The sequence below is a fragment of the Bubalus kerabau genome, chromosome 3, assembly GCF_029407905.1.
Source record: "Bubalus kerabau isolate K-KA32 ecotype Philippines breed swamp buffalo chromosome 3, PCC_UOA_SB_1v2, whole genome shotgun sequence".
In the NCBI taxonomy this organism is placed as follows: Eukaryota; Metazoa; Chordata; class Mammalia; order Artiodactyla; family Bovidae; genus Bubalus; species Bubalus kerabau.
In genome coordinates this window covers 53,032,960-53,050,834 of record NC_073626.1, presented here as the reverse complement: position 1 = coordinate 53,050,834, position 17,875 = coordinate 53,032,960, and the positions used below count along the sequence as shown (strand labels likewise).

Below are 17,875 nucleotides of genomic sequence, written 5' to 3'. Positions count from 1 at the left end.
GAAAGACTTAGGATGGCAATCCCATGGAATGCATCTTCAATCTGAAATGAAGATTCGATATGATTTGATCGCTCAGAGCTTTTGTGCCATCAACTGTTATTAAAGTATGAAAGAGATAGAGAAAGCTGCTGACTTAGACTTGAGGCGGGGTGTACGCCCTGCTGGGCTCTAGCCAGATATTCTACAGGCACTAGCAGTCAGCTAAGGAAAGAAAGGCACTGTCTCAGGGAATGGCACCAGGCCCCTCCCCCACGACATGCCTTGAGGTCACATTGGCAGCAGGTGAGTCATCCGGGGCCAAACACTGATTGACATGAATCTTGAAGAAAGGCAGTATTCCAGGCGAATATAGCATTTCCTTAACATAGATGAGGAGAACAAGGTACGAGGAAAACATACTGTTTTGTTCAAGTCGCTTCTGAGCCTTTTGGGGGAACCGACCTGAAGCCAGAATCGAGCGGAAATCCATAGGATATTTACATCGCTTAAGACAAACATTTCCTTAGGAAAAAATGCATTGCTTAGCTCAAGGTTTGTCTGCGAAATGCTTACACATCAGGAGATGGCTCTGAGTTGGGTTTCCACACACAAGAACATGCATGCAAAGGACAAGCCTGCACAGCCCATCTGCCCCCCTCCCCCACCAGCCAGCAGCATTTCCAAGTGACCTCCTAAGGCCTTCCCCAAACTACAGGGGCACCTCTGGGTTTCCTGTTTCCCTCACTTCGAACACTTTTCTTAAAAAAATATAAAACAAAACAAAACCCGCACACTTCTTGATAGAATGCCACAGTGGAAGGAAAACGGGCCTTCAATATTTAAACCTCCCTGTGCCAAACACTTGGAGCTTGGTTTGGTTTGGTTTTGTGTTGAATTACACCACCACATAATTTAAACTTTTTACACGTTCTAATTATTCAGTTCCAAAACACCAAACTTTTATTGCACAAGGTCCCCATGAAAAGGCCCACGCGGCAGGACAGCCACAGATTCTGCCATGAAAGGGCAGCAAGGTGCCCTCCCCCCTTCTTTGCTGCCTGGGCGGCCACCAGGGTTTGAAATCCATGCACCCTACTAAGTTTCTAGGGTGCAATTCGTGGACCCTTCCCTTTCCCATCCCAGCAGGTGCTCCAGGGCCCGCTGGCCTAACAAAGCGCCAGAAGCAGGGCTGGGCCAGCCGGCCAGAGTTCAGGGTTCTGTCCCTTGGACTTCTAGCGGACACTAGGCTGCTTGGGAAAACCGCGCAGACTCGGAGATTTTTCAGCAGAGGGGTGGAGCGGTAAAGGCCTTGACCCCAAAGGCGAGGCCTTTCTGCGACCGCCAGGTGGGGGAGCTCCGAGAATGTGCCAACAGAGGGCGGAATACGTGGTTCCCTGCTCCACGCAGTCCCAGTGCCCTGACCTGTGGTCCGCACCCGTCCGCTGCGCCCACTGGATGCCGATCCTTGGGGACCCAGGAGCGCACGAAATGGGCGTGCCCAGCCGCAATGGCGACCCCGAGAGCACAAGAGGGAAGCCCTCCCCCACCCCCGCCAGGAGCCGACCCCCGCCGCGACCGGACCCCACCCCTCTCCCCGCGCCGCCAGGGTTCGCCCCGCCCCTGCCGCGCTTCCGGCGGGTTCCCAGCAGCAGTGGCGACCCCCGGGAGCACAACTGGGACCGACCCGCCACCCACAGCCATCGGAATCTCGACCCGCGCAGCCCGGGTTTAGCCCGCCCCGGGTGCGCTCCCGGCGCGTTTCCAGCCGCAGTGGCCACCTCAGAGAGCACAAGTGGGAAGCCCTCCCCCACCCCCGCCAGGAGCCGACCCCCGCCCCGCGCCGCCCGGGTTCGCCCCGCCCCTGCCGCGCTCCCGGTGCTTTCCCAGCCGCAGTGGGGACCCCCGAGAGCACAACTGGGACCGCCCCCCACCCCCGCCACGACCCGATTCTCGACCCTCGCCGCCCGGGTTCGCCCCGCCCCTGGCGCGCTGCCCACCTTCACCGGGGGCTCCCGGTGAGCCCCGCCCCCACGCCCCCACGCCCGGTTCCAGCAGAGGCTCTCGGACCTCGCTACTGCCGCCAGGTCAAACACGAGGACAATACATCCACCCCACAGAGACAATCCAAGCTGTCTATGATTTAGGGATCCAACGAGGACTACAGAAAGGCAAGATGGCCTGACCTAGGAGGGCCATGATATTCTATAGAACCAGGCAAAGTTGGTTACCAAGGAAACTTTTTTCCTTGGAACCCGGAAACCTGGTTCTTTGCATATGCAATGACCAACAATTAGCTTGTTACCCAAGCCTGCCTCGCTGCCAGCCCCACCCCCCTCCCCACTCCCCAGAAGACCGGCTCAAAGAAATATTTTAAATCTCAGGCGGAAAACTGGAAGATGTCTTGTCTGTCTCTCTGGATTTAGGTATGGGTCAGTGTGAGCCTTGTGGTTTTTGATAATATTGCTCAAGTTCTGAGTTCTGATTTCAATGGTCTCAAGACAAGGCAGCCCTTCCAAATCAAACTCCTGGGAATACAAGAAAACATTGATCTAAATGGAAGTCAGAGTCCCGTAAGCTGGGAACTAGTCAATAGGAAATAGCTAGTGTTTTTGGTTTTGCTCCTCCACTCTAGACATGTCTAAGAGTCAACAACATTAAGCACAACCTGTTCATAGTGCCTAGGTTTCTTTTGAGGTAAAAATTGCTCTATTGTTATACCCGTCACAAGCTCGTTCGTCAGCAAGAAAGTACCTGGAAACGACAACAACAAAGGTAAAAAATGTAAATGTGATATGAGCTTTTAGACAAACTCTTAACAATAATCATACTCTAAAATATCTGCCTCTCATAGTCTTGATTGAAGGCAGAGGAGAAGGGGACGACAGAGGATAAGATGGTTGGATGGCATCACTGACTCGATGGACATGAGTTTGAGCAAGCCCCTGGAGTTGGTGACGGACACGGAAGCCTGGCGTCCTGCAGGCCACGGGGTCCCAAAGAGGCAGACACGACTGAGCAACTGAACTGAACTGAACTGACAAACGTTTCTCCAGGTGTTTTGGTTCCCCGAGTTTCTATCCTTGTGCTAAACTAAGTGACGCCAGTGTATTGAATAGCTAGGTCATTTCCAAAGAAATGAAAGTTCTGAAACACTCACGACTTGAAAGGACCTCCCTTTTACACAGAAACAAAAGAGATTTTTGACTCTCCATGAATCTTGTCTGGCACCATCCTGACATGTTAAATGTAAGAAAGCAATTGTTTTGTTTTGTTTTGCTCTGTTCTTGGGGGTGGGGGAAGGGAGCGCGCTATATCGAACGCCAATATAAAAGTCAGTTCTTGGTTGCTGAAGTGAAATATATGATTTGTTTTTACAAGAAGGTATGTGGAAGGCATTGACACTTGAGGAAGGAAAACGAAGTAGTTCTGTCTTCCAGGTGGCAGTTTCAGGATGGGGGAAGCAAAGGAATGGGTACAGAATGGGATAAGGAGGTTGTAGCGAAAGTGGACCACCAGAAAAGGGTTCTGTGCCTAGCACAAGTTTTCTTGAGATGTTTAACTGCCTTTGCTAATGGAGTTTCAGTTTCTTTACCTCTTAAGTGATCTCTTCTAGGTTGACCTAGAACAGAAATCTTTGGTTAGCTTTGGCTACGTGGAGAAGTAGTGTTTCACGGTGACATATGTGATCCTACCTGACTGTTCGCAACCCTTTTGATTTCAATGTACTGCTTCTGCTGCTGCTGCTAAGTCGTTTCAGTCGTGTCCGACTCTGTGCGACCCCGTACATCGCAGCCCACCAGGTCCCGCAGTCCCTGGGGTTCTCTAGGCAAGAACACTGGAGTGGGTTGCCATTTCCTCCTCCCATGCATGAAAGTGAAAATGAACGTGAAGTCGCTCAGTGGTGTGCGACTCTTAGCGACCCCATGGACTGCAGCCTACCAGGCTCCTCTGTCTGTGGGATTTTCCACGCAAGAGTACTGGAGTGGGGTGCCAGTGCCTTCTCCCATATCTATGCACAAGCCTGCCTAAATAATTGACTTCTAGCTAGCTTTGGGATGCCAATGACCATCCACCCTTACCAGGCAACAGAGAAGTGAAAACACTTACCACAGCAGGTCCTGGTAAGCAACAAGGAACTAACAAGCTCCCACCAACCAGGATTCTGCAGAGGTCAACAAGAGGTCAGGAAGAGATGGCAGACTGCAGTCCAGAGGTCCTAGCTACTTCCCTCTTGCAGCAGAGACCCAGCATAGTCAAAACGAATTCAATGTTGCAACAAATAAATAAACAAATAAAAGGACAGAAGTTCTTTGCACACATGACTGAGATTAGGGGTGAGGCAGTACATGTATGTGCCCGGAAAATTTTAAATATGAGAAAGGAAAGAAATTAAAGAAACTATCAAGCCGCCCAAACTGATAAAAACGAACGATTACACAGTTTTCTCTGTATACATTAGCAGATAATAATCTGAAAAGGAATTTTAAAAAATTCCCTTTCAATAATGTCAACATGATTACAACACTTTGCCATGTATTAACGACGATGACAAGACTGGCACACTGGAAATTATACACCCTGGCTGAAAACTATCCTGAATACATGGACAGATATTCCATAATGATGGAAAGACTTAAGATGGCAATCACATGGAATGCATCTTCAATCTGAAATAAATATTCGATATGGTTTGATCGCTCAGAGCTTTTGTGTCATCAATTGTTATTAAAGTATAAAAGATATAGAGAAAGCTGCTGACTTAGTCTTGAGGATGGATGTATGCCCTGCTGGGCTCTAGCCAGTTATTCTACAGGCACTAGCAGTCAGCTAAGGAAAGAAAGGCACTGTCTCAGGGAATAGCAGCAGGCCCCTCCCCCTCGACATGCCTTGAGATAACATTGGCAGCAGGTGAGTCATCCCGGGCCAAAATTTACTGACCTGAATCTTGAAGAAAGGCAGTGGTCAAGGCAAATATATCATTTCCTTAATATAGATAAGGAGAACAAGCTAGGCAGAAAACATACTGTTTTGTTCAAGTTGCTTCTGAGCCTTTTGGGGGAACTGACCTGAAGCCAGAGTCTAGCGGAAATACATAGGATATTTATATCACTTATGACAAACATTTCCTCAGGAAAAAATGCATTGCTTAGCTCAAGGTTTGTCTGCGAAATGCTTACACATCAGGAGATGGCTCCGAGTGGGGTTTCCACACACAAGAACATGCATGCAAAGGACAAGCCTGCACAGCCAATCTGCCCCACCCCACAGCAAGCAGCATTTCCAAGTGACCTCCTTAGGCCTTCCCCAAACTACAGGGGCACCTCTGGGTTTCCTGTTTCCCTCACTTCGAACACTTTTCTTTAAAAAAAAAAAAAAATATCCCGCACACTTCTTGATAAATGCCTCAGTGGAAGGAAACAGGCCTTCAATATTAGGACCTCCATTTGAAAAACACTTGGAGCTTGGTTTTGTTTTAATTTCACCACCACATAATTTAAACTTTTTACACGTTCTAATTATTCAGTTCCAAAACACCAAACTTTTCTTCCACAGGGTCCCCATGAAAAGGCCCACGCAGCAGGACAGCCACAGATTCTGCCATGAAAGGGCAGCAAGGTACCCTCCCCCCTTCTTTGCTGCCTGGGCGGCCACCAGGGTTTGAAATCCATGCACCCTACTAAGTTTCTAGGGTGCAATCCGTGGACCCTTCGCTTTCCCATCCCAGTAGGTGCTCAAGGGCCCGCTGGCCTACAAAGTGCCAGAAGCAGGGCTGGGCCAGCCGGCCAGAGTTCAGGGTTCGTCCCTTGGACTTCTAGCGGACACTAGGCTGCTTGGGAAACCCGCGCAGACTCGGAGATTTTTCAGCAAAGGGGTGGAGCGGTAAAGGCCTTGACCCCAAAGGCGAGGCCTTTCTGCGACAGCCAGGTTGGGGAGCTCCGAGAATGTACCAACAGACGGCGGAATACGTGGTTCCCTGCTCCACGCAGTCCCAGTGCCCTTACCAGTGGTCCGCAGCCCTCCGCTGCACCCACGGGTTGGCGATCCTTGGGGACCCAGGAGCGCACGAAATGGGTGTTTCCAGCCTCAGTGGAGACCCCTGAGAGCACAACTGGGAAGCCCTCCCCATTCCCGCCAAGAGCCAACCCCCGCCACAACCGGACCCCCTCCCCTCGCGCCAGGGTTCGCCCCGCCCCTGCCGCGCTCCCTGCGCGTTCCCAACCGCAGTGCCGACCCCCGGGAGCACAACTGGGACCGACCCCCACCTACAGCCATCGTAATCTCGACCCGCGCAGCCGGAGTTTACCCCGCCCCGGTGCGCTCCCGGCGCGTTTCCAGCCGCAGTGGCCACTTCCGAGAGCACTACTGGGACCGCTTCCCACCCCCTCCCGACCGGAAACCCGCCCCGCGCCGCCCGGTTTCGCCCCGCCCCTGCCTCGCTCCCGGTACCTTTCCAGCCGCAGTGGGGACCCCCGAGAGCACAACTGGGACCGCCCCCCACCCCCTCCCGATCGGAACCCCGACCCGCGCCGCCCTGTTTCGCCCCGCCCCTGCCACGCTCCCGGTACCTTACCAATTTCTAGCGTTCACGCCCGGGTAGGAGCAGGATGTAGGAGTGTGGGAGATGTGTCTGGAGCCTGACAGCCTCAGCTCCGCTCTGTCCTGCCCTTTGGACCTAGGAGCCAGGCCAACTTGCAGAGGGCTTATTGCCCTATTGTATGCAAACTACCAAGGCCTACCGCAAGGAGAGCTCTGTCGGAGGGAAGGGAAGTGCCCCAGGCTGCGTTCCCAAGCTGTTGCTGGGCAACCCAGACTCAGCGCTAAACGGAGGGAATCAGGGTCCTAGTGCCCCAGTCTTGGGGAGGGAGCTCCACAGCCAGAGTGTTCCTCCGTTTGTGCCCAGAAAGCGCCTGCCAGACTGGGCTTCCCTGGAGCTCTGTTGCAGAGCAGAGACGTGTGGATGTGTTTTGGGGCCTTGACTTGTGCGTTTGGGCTCCCTAGCACAGCCCCAGCGTAGGGGAACCAGCCCCTTAGCAAAGAGCTCCAGGCAGTGCTTTGTGCCCAGGCCTGGATGCCCAGTCCCAGCACGCGGGAGAGATGAGTTAGGCCGTCGGCGGGTTCTTGCAAGCCTGTATTGGAAAGGACCGAATGAGCTTCACACCGGCGGAACTGCAGATCTGTGCCCAGGCGCGATAGGACAGAGCCCCTGTCGAGAGGCTGCTCTGCCTGAGCGAGCCTCGCCAAGCCCTTCCCAGCTTCTAGCGTTTGCACCTGCAAAGGAGCAGGCTGCGGGAGTGTGGGCGACATGACTGGCTCCTGACTGGCCTCAGCTCTGCTCTTGCCTTCCCTTTGGACCTAGGAGCCAGGCCTCCTTGCAGACGGCTTAGGGCACGGGGGTGTGCAAACTGCGAAAACCTCCCGCAAGGAGACCTCTGTCTGAGGGAAGGGAAATGCCCCAGGTTGCATTCCCAAGCTGTTGCTTGGCAGCCCAGACTCAGCGCTGAACGGAAGGAATCAGGGTCCCAGTGCCCCTGTCATGGGGAGGGAGCTCCACAGCCAGAGTGTTCCTCCGTTGTGTTCAGAAACCGCCTTACAGACTGGGCTTCCCTGTAGCTCAGCTCCAGAGCAGAGTCGTGTGTATGTGGTTTTGGGCCTTCCCCTGTGCCTTTGGGCTCCCTAGCACAGTCCCAGCGCAGGGGAACTAGCCCCTGAGCAGAGAGCTCCAGGTAGTGCTCTGTGCCCAGGATTGGAAGCCCAGTCCCAGCACGCGGGAGAATAGAGTCAGGCCGCCGTCGGGTGCTTGCAAGCCTGTATTGGGAAGGGCCGAGTGAGCTTCCACTCCGGCGGAGCTCCAGCTCTGCGCCCAGGCGCGATACCGCAGAGCCCCGGCCTAGAGTCTGCTCTGCCTGGGCGAGCCTCGCCAAGCCCTTCCCAGCTTCTAGCTTTCGCGCAGGGGAAGGAACAGACTGCGGAAGTGGGGGAGACGTGACTGGCGGGCGCCTTACTGGCCTCAGCTCCGCTCTTCCCTTCCCTTTGCACCTATGATCCATGCCTCCTTGCAGAGGGCTTAGGGCCCGAAGGAGAGCTCTGTCAGAGGGAAGGGAAGCGCCCGAGGCTGCATTCCCAGCTGTTGCTTAGCCGCCCAGACTCAGCGCTGCACAGGGGGAATCAGGCTCTCTGTGCCCCTATGTTGGGCACACAGCTTCACACACAGGTGTGTCTCCATAGGAATCAAGAAAGTTCCTGACAGAGTGAGGTTCACTAGAGCTATACTAAAGAGCAAAGACTTGTCCATGTGGTCTTGCCTTCTCCTGTGGCTTTGGGTCTCCGGGCTCACCCCCAGCTCCGTGGAAACAACCCCTGAGAAAATATCTTCAAGATCCGCTTTTCCCAGTGTCTGGGAACTGGGGTTCGTAGGAGGAGAGAAAAGCACGCCTCCATCGGGAACGAAAAGGCAGCCAACCTGCCTGTGTTTTGAAGCCTCTATTTGGAAGGAATGGGTTAGCTTCTCCTAAAGGAGACCTCCAGATCTGCTCAGAAGTCGGTAATTCCAGAGGCAGGGTGCTGGTTCCTGACTGCCCTTTGCCAGCCTTGCAAAGACATTCCAAGATTCTAGAGTTATATTCCATGAAGGAGCAGGCTTCGGGAATGTGTCAGAGGGGACTGGCTCCTTATTGGCCTCAGCTCAGCTATTGCCTTTCCATTCAAACTAGGACAAGGGCCTACTTTATGAAGGGTAAGGGTCTTCTTCTTTGCAAACTGCCAAGGGCTACAGCAATGAGACCTCTGTCAAGGCGAGGGAAGCCTAAGAGGATGGATTCTCAAGCAGGTGCTTTGCCACAAAGCATCAGCACCCCACGGAGAGAATCAGGCTCCCTGTGCCCCAATGTTGGGAGTGTAGCTTCACACACAGAGTTGTCTCTATAGGAGCCAAGAATTTTCCTGAGAGATTAGGTTCACTAGAGCTCTCCTACAGAGCATAGACCTGTCCATGTGGTTTTGCCTTCCCCTGTGAGTTGGGTCCCCGAGGTCCGCCACACATCTGGGGAAACTGTGCCTGAGAAAAGATCTCCAGGAACCGCTTCACTGAGGCTGGGAAACGCTGTTCACAGGAAGTAAGGCAAGCGAATCTCCTGCAGAGAAAAAGAGGCCTTACTGTCCCTGGAGGAGCAGGCTGCCAGAGTGTGTGAAACCTGACTGTTGCCTTACTGGCCTCAGCTCCGCCATTGCCTGTTCATCCGAGCTAGGACCCAGGCCTACTTGGAGAAGCGTTTGGGTGCGGATTTCTACAAAGTGCCAAGGGCTACAGCAGTGAGAATTCTCTCAGCGGTAAGGGAGAGCATTTTATGGATTCTCAAGCTGTTTTCTGAAGGACAGCATCAAAATGAACAGAGAGAATCAGGCTCTCTGTCCCCCTATGTTAGGTATGCAGCTTCACACACAGAGGTGTCTCTATAGGAGCCAAGAATGTTCCTGAGAGATGAGGTTCACTAGAGGTCTGCTGCAGAGTATAGACGTCTCCATGTGGTCTTGCCTTCCCCTGTGGCTTTGGGTCTCCGGGCTCGGCCCCAGCTCCGTGGAAACAACCCCTGAGAAAATATCTTCACGATCCACTTTTCCCAGAGGCTGGGAACTGGGGTTCATAGGAGGAGAGAAAAGCAAGCCTCCTTCGGGCACGAAAGGCAGCCAACCTGCCTGTGTTTTGAAGCCTCTATTTGGAAGGAATGGGTTAGCTTCTCCTAAAGGAGACCTCCAGATCTGCTCAGAAGTCGGTAATTCCAGAGGCAGGGTGCTGGTTCCTGACTGCCCTTTGCCAGCCTTGCAAAGACATTCCAAGATTCTAGAGTTATATTCCATGAAGGAGCAGGCTTCGGGAATGTGTCAGAGGGGACTGGCTCCTTATTGGCCTCAGCTCAGCTATTGCCTTTCCATTCAAACTAGGACAAGGGCCTACTTTATGAAGGGTAAGGGTCTTCTTCTTTGCAAACTGCCAAGGGCTACAGCAATGAGACCTCTGTCAAGGCGAGGGAAGCCTAAGAGGATGGATTCTCAAGCAGGTGCTTTGCCACAAAGCATCAGCACCCCACGGAGAGAATCAGGCTCCCTGTGCCCCAATGTTGGGAGTGTAGCTTCACACACAGAGTTGTCTCTATAGGAGCCAAGAATTTTCCTGAGAGATTAGGTTCACTAGAGCTCTCCTACAGAGCATAGACCTGTCCATGTGGTTTTGCCTTCCCCTGTGAGTTGGGTCCCCGAGGTCCGCCACACATCTGGGGAAACTGTGCCTGAGAAAAGATCTCCAGGAACCGCTTCACTGAGGCTGGGAAACGCTGTTCACAGGAAGTAAGGCAAGCGAATCTCCTGCAGAGAAAAAGAGGCCTTACTGTCCCTGGAGGAGCAGGCTGCCAGAGTGTGTGAAACCTGACTGTTGCCTTACTGGCCTCAGCTCCGCCATTGCCTGTTCATCCGAGCTAGGACCCAGGCCTACTTGGAGAAGCGTTTGGGTGCGGATTTCTACAAAGTGCCAAGGGCTATAGCAGTGAGAATTCTCTCAGCGGTAAGGGAGAGCATTATGTGGATTCTCAAGCTGTTTTCTTAACGACAGCATCAAAATGAAGAGAGAGAATCAGGCTCTCTGTGCCCCTATGTTAGGTACGCAGCTTCACACACAGAGGTGTCTCTATAGGAGCCAAGAATGTTCCTGAGAGATGAGGTTCACTAGAGGTTTGCTACAGAGCATAGACCTGTCCATATGGTTTTGCCCTGCCCTGTGAGTTGGGTCCCCGAGGTCCGCCCCAGCTCAGGGAAAGGAGCCCCTGAGAAAAGATCTCCTGGGACCGCTATTCCCCCAGGCTGGCAAACGCAGTTCACAGGAGGTAACGCAAGCGAGCCTCCTGCAGGGCACAACAGGCCTTACTGTCCCTGGACGATCAGGCTGCAAGAGTGTGTGAGACCTGACTGGTGCCTTACTGGCCTCAGCTCCGCCATTGCATGTTCCTCCGAACTAGGACCCAGGCCTACTAGGAGAAGGGTTTGGGTATGGATTTCTAAATACTGCCAAGGGGTATAGCAATGAGAACTGTGTCACGGGTAAGGAAGAGCACTGTATGGATTTTCAAGCTGTTGTTTGAACGACAGCTTCAAAGCTGCACAGAGAGAATCAGACTCTGTGTCTCCATGTTCGGTACACAGCTTCACAGACAGGGGTGTCTCCATAGGAAACAAGAACGTTCCTGACAGAGTGAGGTTCACTAGAGCTCTCCTAGAGAGCAAAGACTTGTCCATGTGGTTTTTCTTCCCCTGTGCGTTTGGGGCTCCAGGCTCGGCCCCAGCTCCGTGGAAACCACCCCTGAGAAAAGATCTTCAAGATCCGCTTTTCCCAGAGGCTGGGATGTGGGGTTCATAGGAGGCGGGAAAAGCAGGTCTCCTTCAGACAGCAAGAGGCAGCCAAGTGGCCTGCGTTTGGAAGCCCCTATTTGGAAGAATGGGTTAGCTTCTCCTAAAGGAGACCTCCAGATCTGCTCAGAAGTCGGTAATTCCAGAGGCAGTGTGCAGGGTCCTGTCTGCCCTTTGCCAGCCTTGCAAAGACATTCCTAGATTCTACCGTTATCTTCCTGAAGAAGCAGGCTTCAGGAATATGTCAGACTTGACTGGCGCCTTATTGGCCTCAGCTCAGCTATTGCCTTTCCATTCAAACTAGGACAAGGCCCTATTTTATGAAGGGTAAGGGTCTTCTTCTTTCCAAACTGCCGAGGGCTACAGCAATGAGACCTCCGTAAATGCGAGGGAAGCGTAAGCGGATGGATTCTCAAGAAGGTTCTTTGCCACCAAGCATCAGCACCCCACGGAGAGAATCAGGCTCCATTTGCCCCTATGTGGGGTGTGTAGCTTCACACACAGTGGTGTCTCTACAGGAGCCAAGAATGTTCCTGAGAGATGAGGTTCACAAGAGCTCTCCTACAGAGTGCTCACCTGTACATGTGGTTTCGCCTTCCCCTGTGAGTTGGGTCCCCCAGGTCCGCCCCAGCTCCGGGAAAACAGCCCCTCAGGAAAGATCTCCAGGAACAGCTTTTCGCCCAGGCTGGGAAAAGCTGTTCACAGGAAGTAAGGCAAGTGAGCCTCCTGCAGAGAAAAAGAAGCCTTACTGTCCATGGAGGAGCAGGCTGCCAGAGTGTGTGAAAACTGACTGGTGCCATACTGGTCTCAGCTCCGCCATTGCTTGTTCCTCCGAACTGGGACTCAGGCCTACTTGGAGAAGGGTTTAGGTGCAGATTTCTACAAACTGCCAAGGGCTACTGCAATGAGAACTCTTTCAGAGGTAAGAGCGAGAATTGTATGGATTCTCAAGCTGTTTTCTGAACGACAGCATTAAACCTGCACAGAGAGAATCAGGCTCTCTGCCCCCATGTTGGGTACACAGTTTCACACACAGAGGTGTGCCCATAGGAGCCAAGAACGTTCGTCAAAGACTGAGGTTCACTAGAGCTCTCTTAGAGAGCAAAGACTTGTTCATGTGGTTTTGCCTTCCCCTGTACGTGTGGGTCTCCGGGCACAACCCCAGCTCCGTGGAAACAACCCCTGAGCAAAGATCTCCAAGATCTGCTTTTCCCCCATGCTGGGAACCAGGGATCATAGGAGGCAGGAAAAGCAAGCCTCCTTCGGGCAAGAAGAGGCAGCCAACCGGCCTGTGTTTGGAAGCCTATATTTGCAAGGAATGGGTTAGCTTCTCCAGAACGAGACCTCCAGATCTGCTCAGAAGATAGATATTCCAGAGGCAGGGTCGAGGTTCCTGACTGCCCTTTGCCAGCCTTGCAAAGACATTCCTAGATTCTAGCGTTATTTTCCATGAAGGAGCAGGCATCGGGAATATGTCAGACTTGACGGGTGCCTTACTGGCCTCAGCTCAGCTATTGCCTTTCCTTTCAAACTAGGATCAGGGCCTACTTGGTGAAGGGTAAGGGTCTGCTGCTTTCCAAACTGCCAAGAGACACAGCAATGAGACCTCTGTCAAGGCGAGGGAAGCGTAAGCGGATGGCTTCTCAAACAGGTGCTTTGCCACAAAGCATCAGCACCCCACGGAGAGAATCAGTCTCCCTGTGCCCCTATGTTCGGTGTCTAGCTTTACACACAGAGGTGTCTCTGTACGAGCCAGGAATGTTCCTAAGAGATGGGACTCACTAACGTCTCCTACAGAGCATAGACCTGTCCATGTGGTTTTTCCTTCCCCTGTGAGATGGGTCCCCGAGGTCCACCACAGCTCTGGGGATAGAGCCCCCGAGAAAAGATCTCCAGGAACCGCTTTTCGCCCAGGCTGGGAAACGCAGTTCACAGGAGGCAAGGCAAGCGAGCCTCCTGCAGGGAAAAGAGGCCTTACTGTCCCTGGAGGAGCAGGCTGCCAGAGTGTGTGACACCTGACTGGTGCCTTATTTGCCTCAGCTCCGCCATTGCATGGCCATCGAAACCAGGACCCAGGCCTACTTGGAGAAGGGTTTGGGTGCGGATTTGTAAAAACTGCCAAGGGCTACAGCAATGAGAACTCTCTCAGAGGTAAGGGAGAGCATTGTATGGATTCTCAAGCTGTTGTTTGAACGACAGCTTCAAAGCTGCAAAGAGAGAATCAGGCTCTGTGTGCCCCCTTGTTGGGTACGCAGCTTCACACACAGAGGTATCCCCTTAGAATCCAAGACTTTCCTCACATACTGAGGTTAACTAGAGTTCTCCTACAGAGCAAAGACTTGTCCATGTGGTTTTGCCTTCCTCTGTGCGTGTGGGTCTCCAGGCTCGGCTCCAACTCAGTTGAAATAGCCCCTGAAAAAAGATCTCCAAGAACCACTTTTCCCACAGGCGGGAAGCAGAGTTCACAGGAAGCGGAACAAGCAAGCCTCCTTCGGGCAAGTAGAGGCAGCCAACTAGCCTGTGTTTGGAAGCCTCTATTTGGAAGGAATGGGTTAGCTTCTCCTAAAGGAGACCTCCAGATCTGCTCAGAAGTCAGTAATTCCAGAGGCAGGGTGCTGGTTCCTGACTGCCCTTTGCCAGCCTTGCAAAGACATTCCCAGATTGTAGAGTTATTTTCCATGAAGGTGCAGGCTACAGGAGTATGTCAGACTTGACAGGCGCCTTATTGGCCTCAGCTCAGCTATTACCTTTCCATTCAAACTAGGACAAAGGTCTACTTTATGAAGGGTAAGGGTCTTCTTCTTTGCAAACTGCCAAGGGCTACAGCAATGAGACCTCTGTCAAGGCGAGGGAAGCCTAAGTGGATGGATTCTCAAGCAGGTGCTTTGCCACAAAGCATCAGCACCTCAGGGAGAGAATCAGGCTCCATTTGCCCCTATGTTGGGTGTGTAGCTTCACACACAGAGGTGTCTCTATAGGAGCCCAGAATGTTCCTGAGAGATGAGGTTCACTAGAGCTCTCCTACAGAGCATAGACCTGTCCATGTGGTTTTGCCTTCCCCTGTGAGTTGGGTCCTCGTGGTCCTCCCCAGCTCCGGGGAAGGAGCCCCTGAGAAAAGATCTCCAGGGACCACTTTTCCCCCAGGCTGGGAAATGCAGCTCACAGGAGGCAAGGCAAGCGAGCCTCCTGCAGGGAAAAAGAGGCCTTACTGCTCCTGGACAATCAGGCTGCAAGAGTGTGTGAGACCTCACTTGTGCCTTACTGGCCTCAGCTCCGCCATTGCATGTTCCTCCGAACTAGGACCCAGGACTACTAGGAGAAGGGTTTGAGTGCGGATTTCTAAAAACTGCCAAGGGCTACAGGAATGAGAACTCTGTCAGGGGTAAGGAAGAGCATTGTATGGATTTTCAAGGTGTTTTTTGAACGACAGCTTTAAAGCTACACAGAGAGAATCAGGCTCTCTCTGCCCCCATGTTGGGTATGCAGCTTCGCACACAGGGGTGTCTCCATATGAATCAAGAATGTTCCGGACAGACTGAGGTTCACTAGAGCTCTCCTAGAGAGCAAAGACTTGTCCATGTGGTTTTTCTTCCCCTGTGCGATTGGGTCTCCGGGCTTAGCCCCAGCTCCGTGGAAACAACCCCTGAGAAAAGATCTTCAAGATCCGCTTTTCCCAGAGCCTGGGAAGCTGGGTTCATAGGAGGCAGGAAAAGCAAGCCTCCTTCGGGCACGAAGTGGCAGCCTACCGGCCTGTTTTTGGAAGTCTCAATATGGAAGGAATGAGTTAGATTCTCCTAAAGGAGACCTCCAGATCTGCTCAGAAATCGGTAATTCCAGAGGCAGGGTGCAGGCTCCTGACTGCCCTTTGCCAGCCTTGCAGAGACATTCCTAGATTCCAGCGTTATTTTCCATGAAGGAGCAGGCTTCGGGAATATGTCAGACTTGACTGGCGCCTTATTGGCCTCAGCTCAGCTCTTGCGTTTCCTTTCAAACTAGGACAAGGGCCCACTTTATGAAGGGTAAGGGTCCTCTTCTTTCCAAACTGCCAAGGGCCACAGCAATGAGACCTCTGTGAAGGCAAGGGAAGCCTAAGAGGATGGATTCTCAAGCAGGTGCTTTGCCACAAAGCATCAGCACCCCAAGGAAAGAATCTGGCTCCATTTGCCCCTATGTTGGGTGTGTAGCTACACACACAGAGGTGTATCGATAGAAGCCAAGAATGTTCCTGAGAGAGGAGGTTCACTAGAGATCTCCTAAAGAGCATAGACCTGTCCATTTGGTTTTGCCTTCCCCTGTGAGTTGGGTCCCCGAGGTCCACCCCAACTCCGGGGAAACAGCCCCTGAGAAAACATCTCCAGGATCAGCTTTCCGCCCAGGCTGGGAAATGCTGTTCACAGGAAGTAAGGCAAGCGAGCCTCCTGAAGGGAAATAGAGGCCTTACTGTCCCTGGAGGAGCAGGCTGCCAGAGTGTGTGACACCTGACTGGTGCCTTACTGGCCTCAGCTCCGCCATTGCATGTTCATCTGAACTTGAACCCAGGCCTACTTGGAGAAGTGTTTGTGTGCCGATTTCCAGAACCTGCCAAGGGCTACAGCAATGATAACTCTCTCAGTGGTAAGGGAGAGCATTCTATGGATTTTCAATTTGTTGTTTGAACGACAGCGTCAAAGCTGCACAGAAAGAATCAGGTCTCTGTGTCTCTATGTTGGGTATGCAGCTTCCCACACAGAGATGTCCCCGTTGGAGCCAAGAACATTCCCCATAGACTGAGGTTCACTAGAGCACTCCTAGAGAGCAAAGACTTGTCCATGCGGTTTTCCCTTCCCCTGTGCGTGTGGGTCTCCAGGATCTGCTCCTGCTCCGTGGAAACAGCCGCTGGGAAAAGATCTCCAAGAACCTCTTATCCCCCAGGCTGGGAAGCGGAGTTCGCAGGAGGTGGGATAAGCAAGCTTCCTTCGGCAAGAAGAGACAGCCAACCGGCCTGTGTTTGGAAGCCTATATTTGCAAGGAATGGGTTAGTTTCTCCTGACCGAGACCTCCAGATGTGCTGAGAAGATAGAAATTCCAGAGGCAGGGTCGAGGTTCCTGACTGCCCTTTGCCAGCCTTGCAAAGACATTCCCAGATTCTAGCGTTATTTTCCTTGAAGGAGCAGGCTTCGGGAATATGTCAGACTTGACTGGCGCCTTACTGGCCTCAGCTCAGCTATTGCCTTTCCATTCAAACTAGGACAAGGGCCTACTTGGTGAAGGGTAAGGGTCTGCTTCTTTCCAAACTGCCAAGGACTACAGCAATGAGACCTCTGTCAAGGTGAGGGAAGCCTATGCAGATGGATTCTTAGCAGGTGCTTTGCCACAAAGCATCAGCACCCCACGGAGAGAATCAGACTCCCTTTGCCACTATGTTGGGTGTGTAGCTTCACGCACAGAGGTGTCTCTGTAGAAGCCAAGAATGTTCCTGAGAGATGAGGTTCACTAGAGCTCTCCTACAGAGCATGGACCTGTCCATGTGGTTTTGCCTTCCCCTGTGAGTTGGGCCCCCGAGGTCCGACCCAGCTCCAGGGAAACAGCCCCTGAGAAAAGATCTCCAGGAACAGCTTTTCGCCCAGGCTGGGAAACGCAGTTCACAGGAGGCAAGGCAAGCGAGCCTCCTGCAGGGAAAAAGAGGCCTTACTGCTCCTGGACGATCAGGCTGCAAGAGTGTGTGAGACCTCACTTGTGCCTTACTGGCCTCAGCTCCACCGTTGCCTGTTGTTCCGAGCTAGGACCCAGGCCTACTCGGAGAAGGGTTTGGGTGCGGATTTCTACAAACTGTCAAGGACTACAGCAATGAGAATTCTCTTAGCAGTAACGGAGAGCATTGTATGGATTCTCAAGCTGTTGTTTGAATGACAGCTTCAAAGCTACACAGAGAGAATCAGGCTCTCTGTTCCCCTATTTTGGCTGTGCAGTTTCACACTCAGAATTTGACTCTGTTGGAGCCAGAAATATTCCTGAAAGACTTAGGCTCACCAAAGCTGTCCTCCAGAGCAAAGACATTGGATGTGGTTTTGCTTTCCCTTGTCAGTATGGAACCCCTAGCTTGGCCCCAGCTCCGGGGATACAGCCTCTGAAAAAAAATCTTCCAAGAAGCGATTTTCCTCCAGGCTGTTAAGCGGAATTCGCAGTTTGCAAGTTAAGGAAGCCTGCTTCGTGGAAGAGCAAGCAGCCAACTGGCCCTGTGTTAGGAAGCCTGTATTTGGAAGGAATGGGTTAGCTTCTACAGCGGGAGAACCTCAGATCTGCTCAGGGGACTGAAATACTAGAGTCAGGGTCGAGGTTCTCCCCTGTCCTTTGGGCTCCTTGCAAAGACATTCCTAGCTTCTAGCGTTAGTGTCCCTGTAGTAGCAGGCTGCGGGAGCGTATGATAAATGACTGTCTCGTTCCTGTCCTCAGCTCCGCTATTGACTTTCTATTCGAACTAGAACCCAGGCCTACTTTGAGAGGGGTTAGTGTCCAGTGTTTC

General features: G+C 52.6%; 1 long non-coding RNA gene across 1 annotated transcript; it reads right to left on the bottom strand.

The window, feature by feature from the left end:
* Positions 1-2,597: 2,597 nt before the first annotated feature.
* Positions 2,598-7,847, bottom strand: LOC129646105 (uncharacterized). Its single transcript, XR_008711714.1, has 3 exons — positions 6,551-7,847; positions 4,087-4,141; positions 2,598-2,730 (listed from the first exon to the last, which is right to left on the bottom strand). It is a non-coding gene; the product is annotated as an uncharacterized LOC129646105 (long non-coding RNA).
* Positions 7,848-17,875: the final 10,028 nt, after the last annotated feature.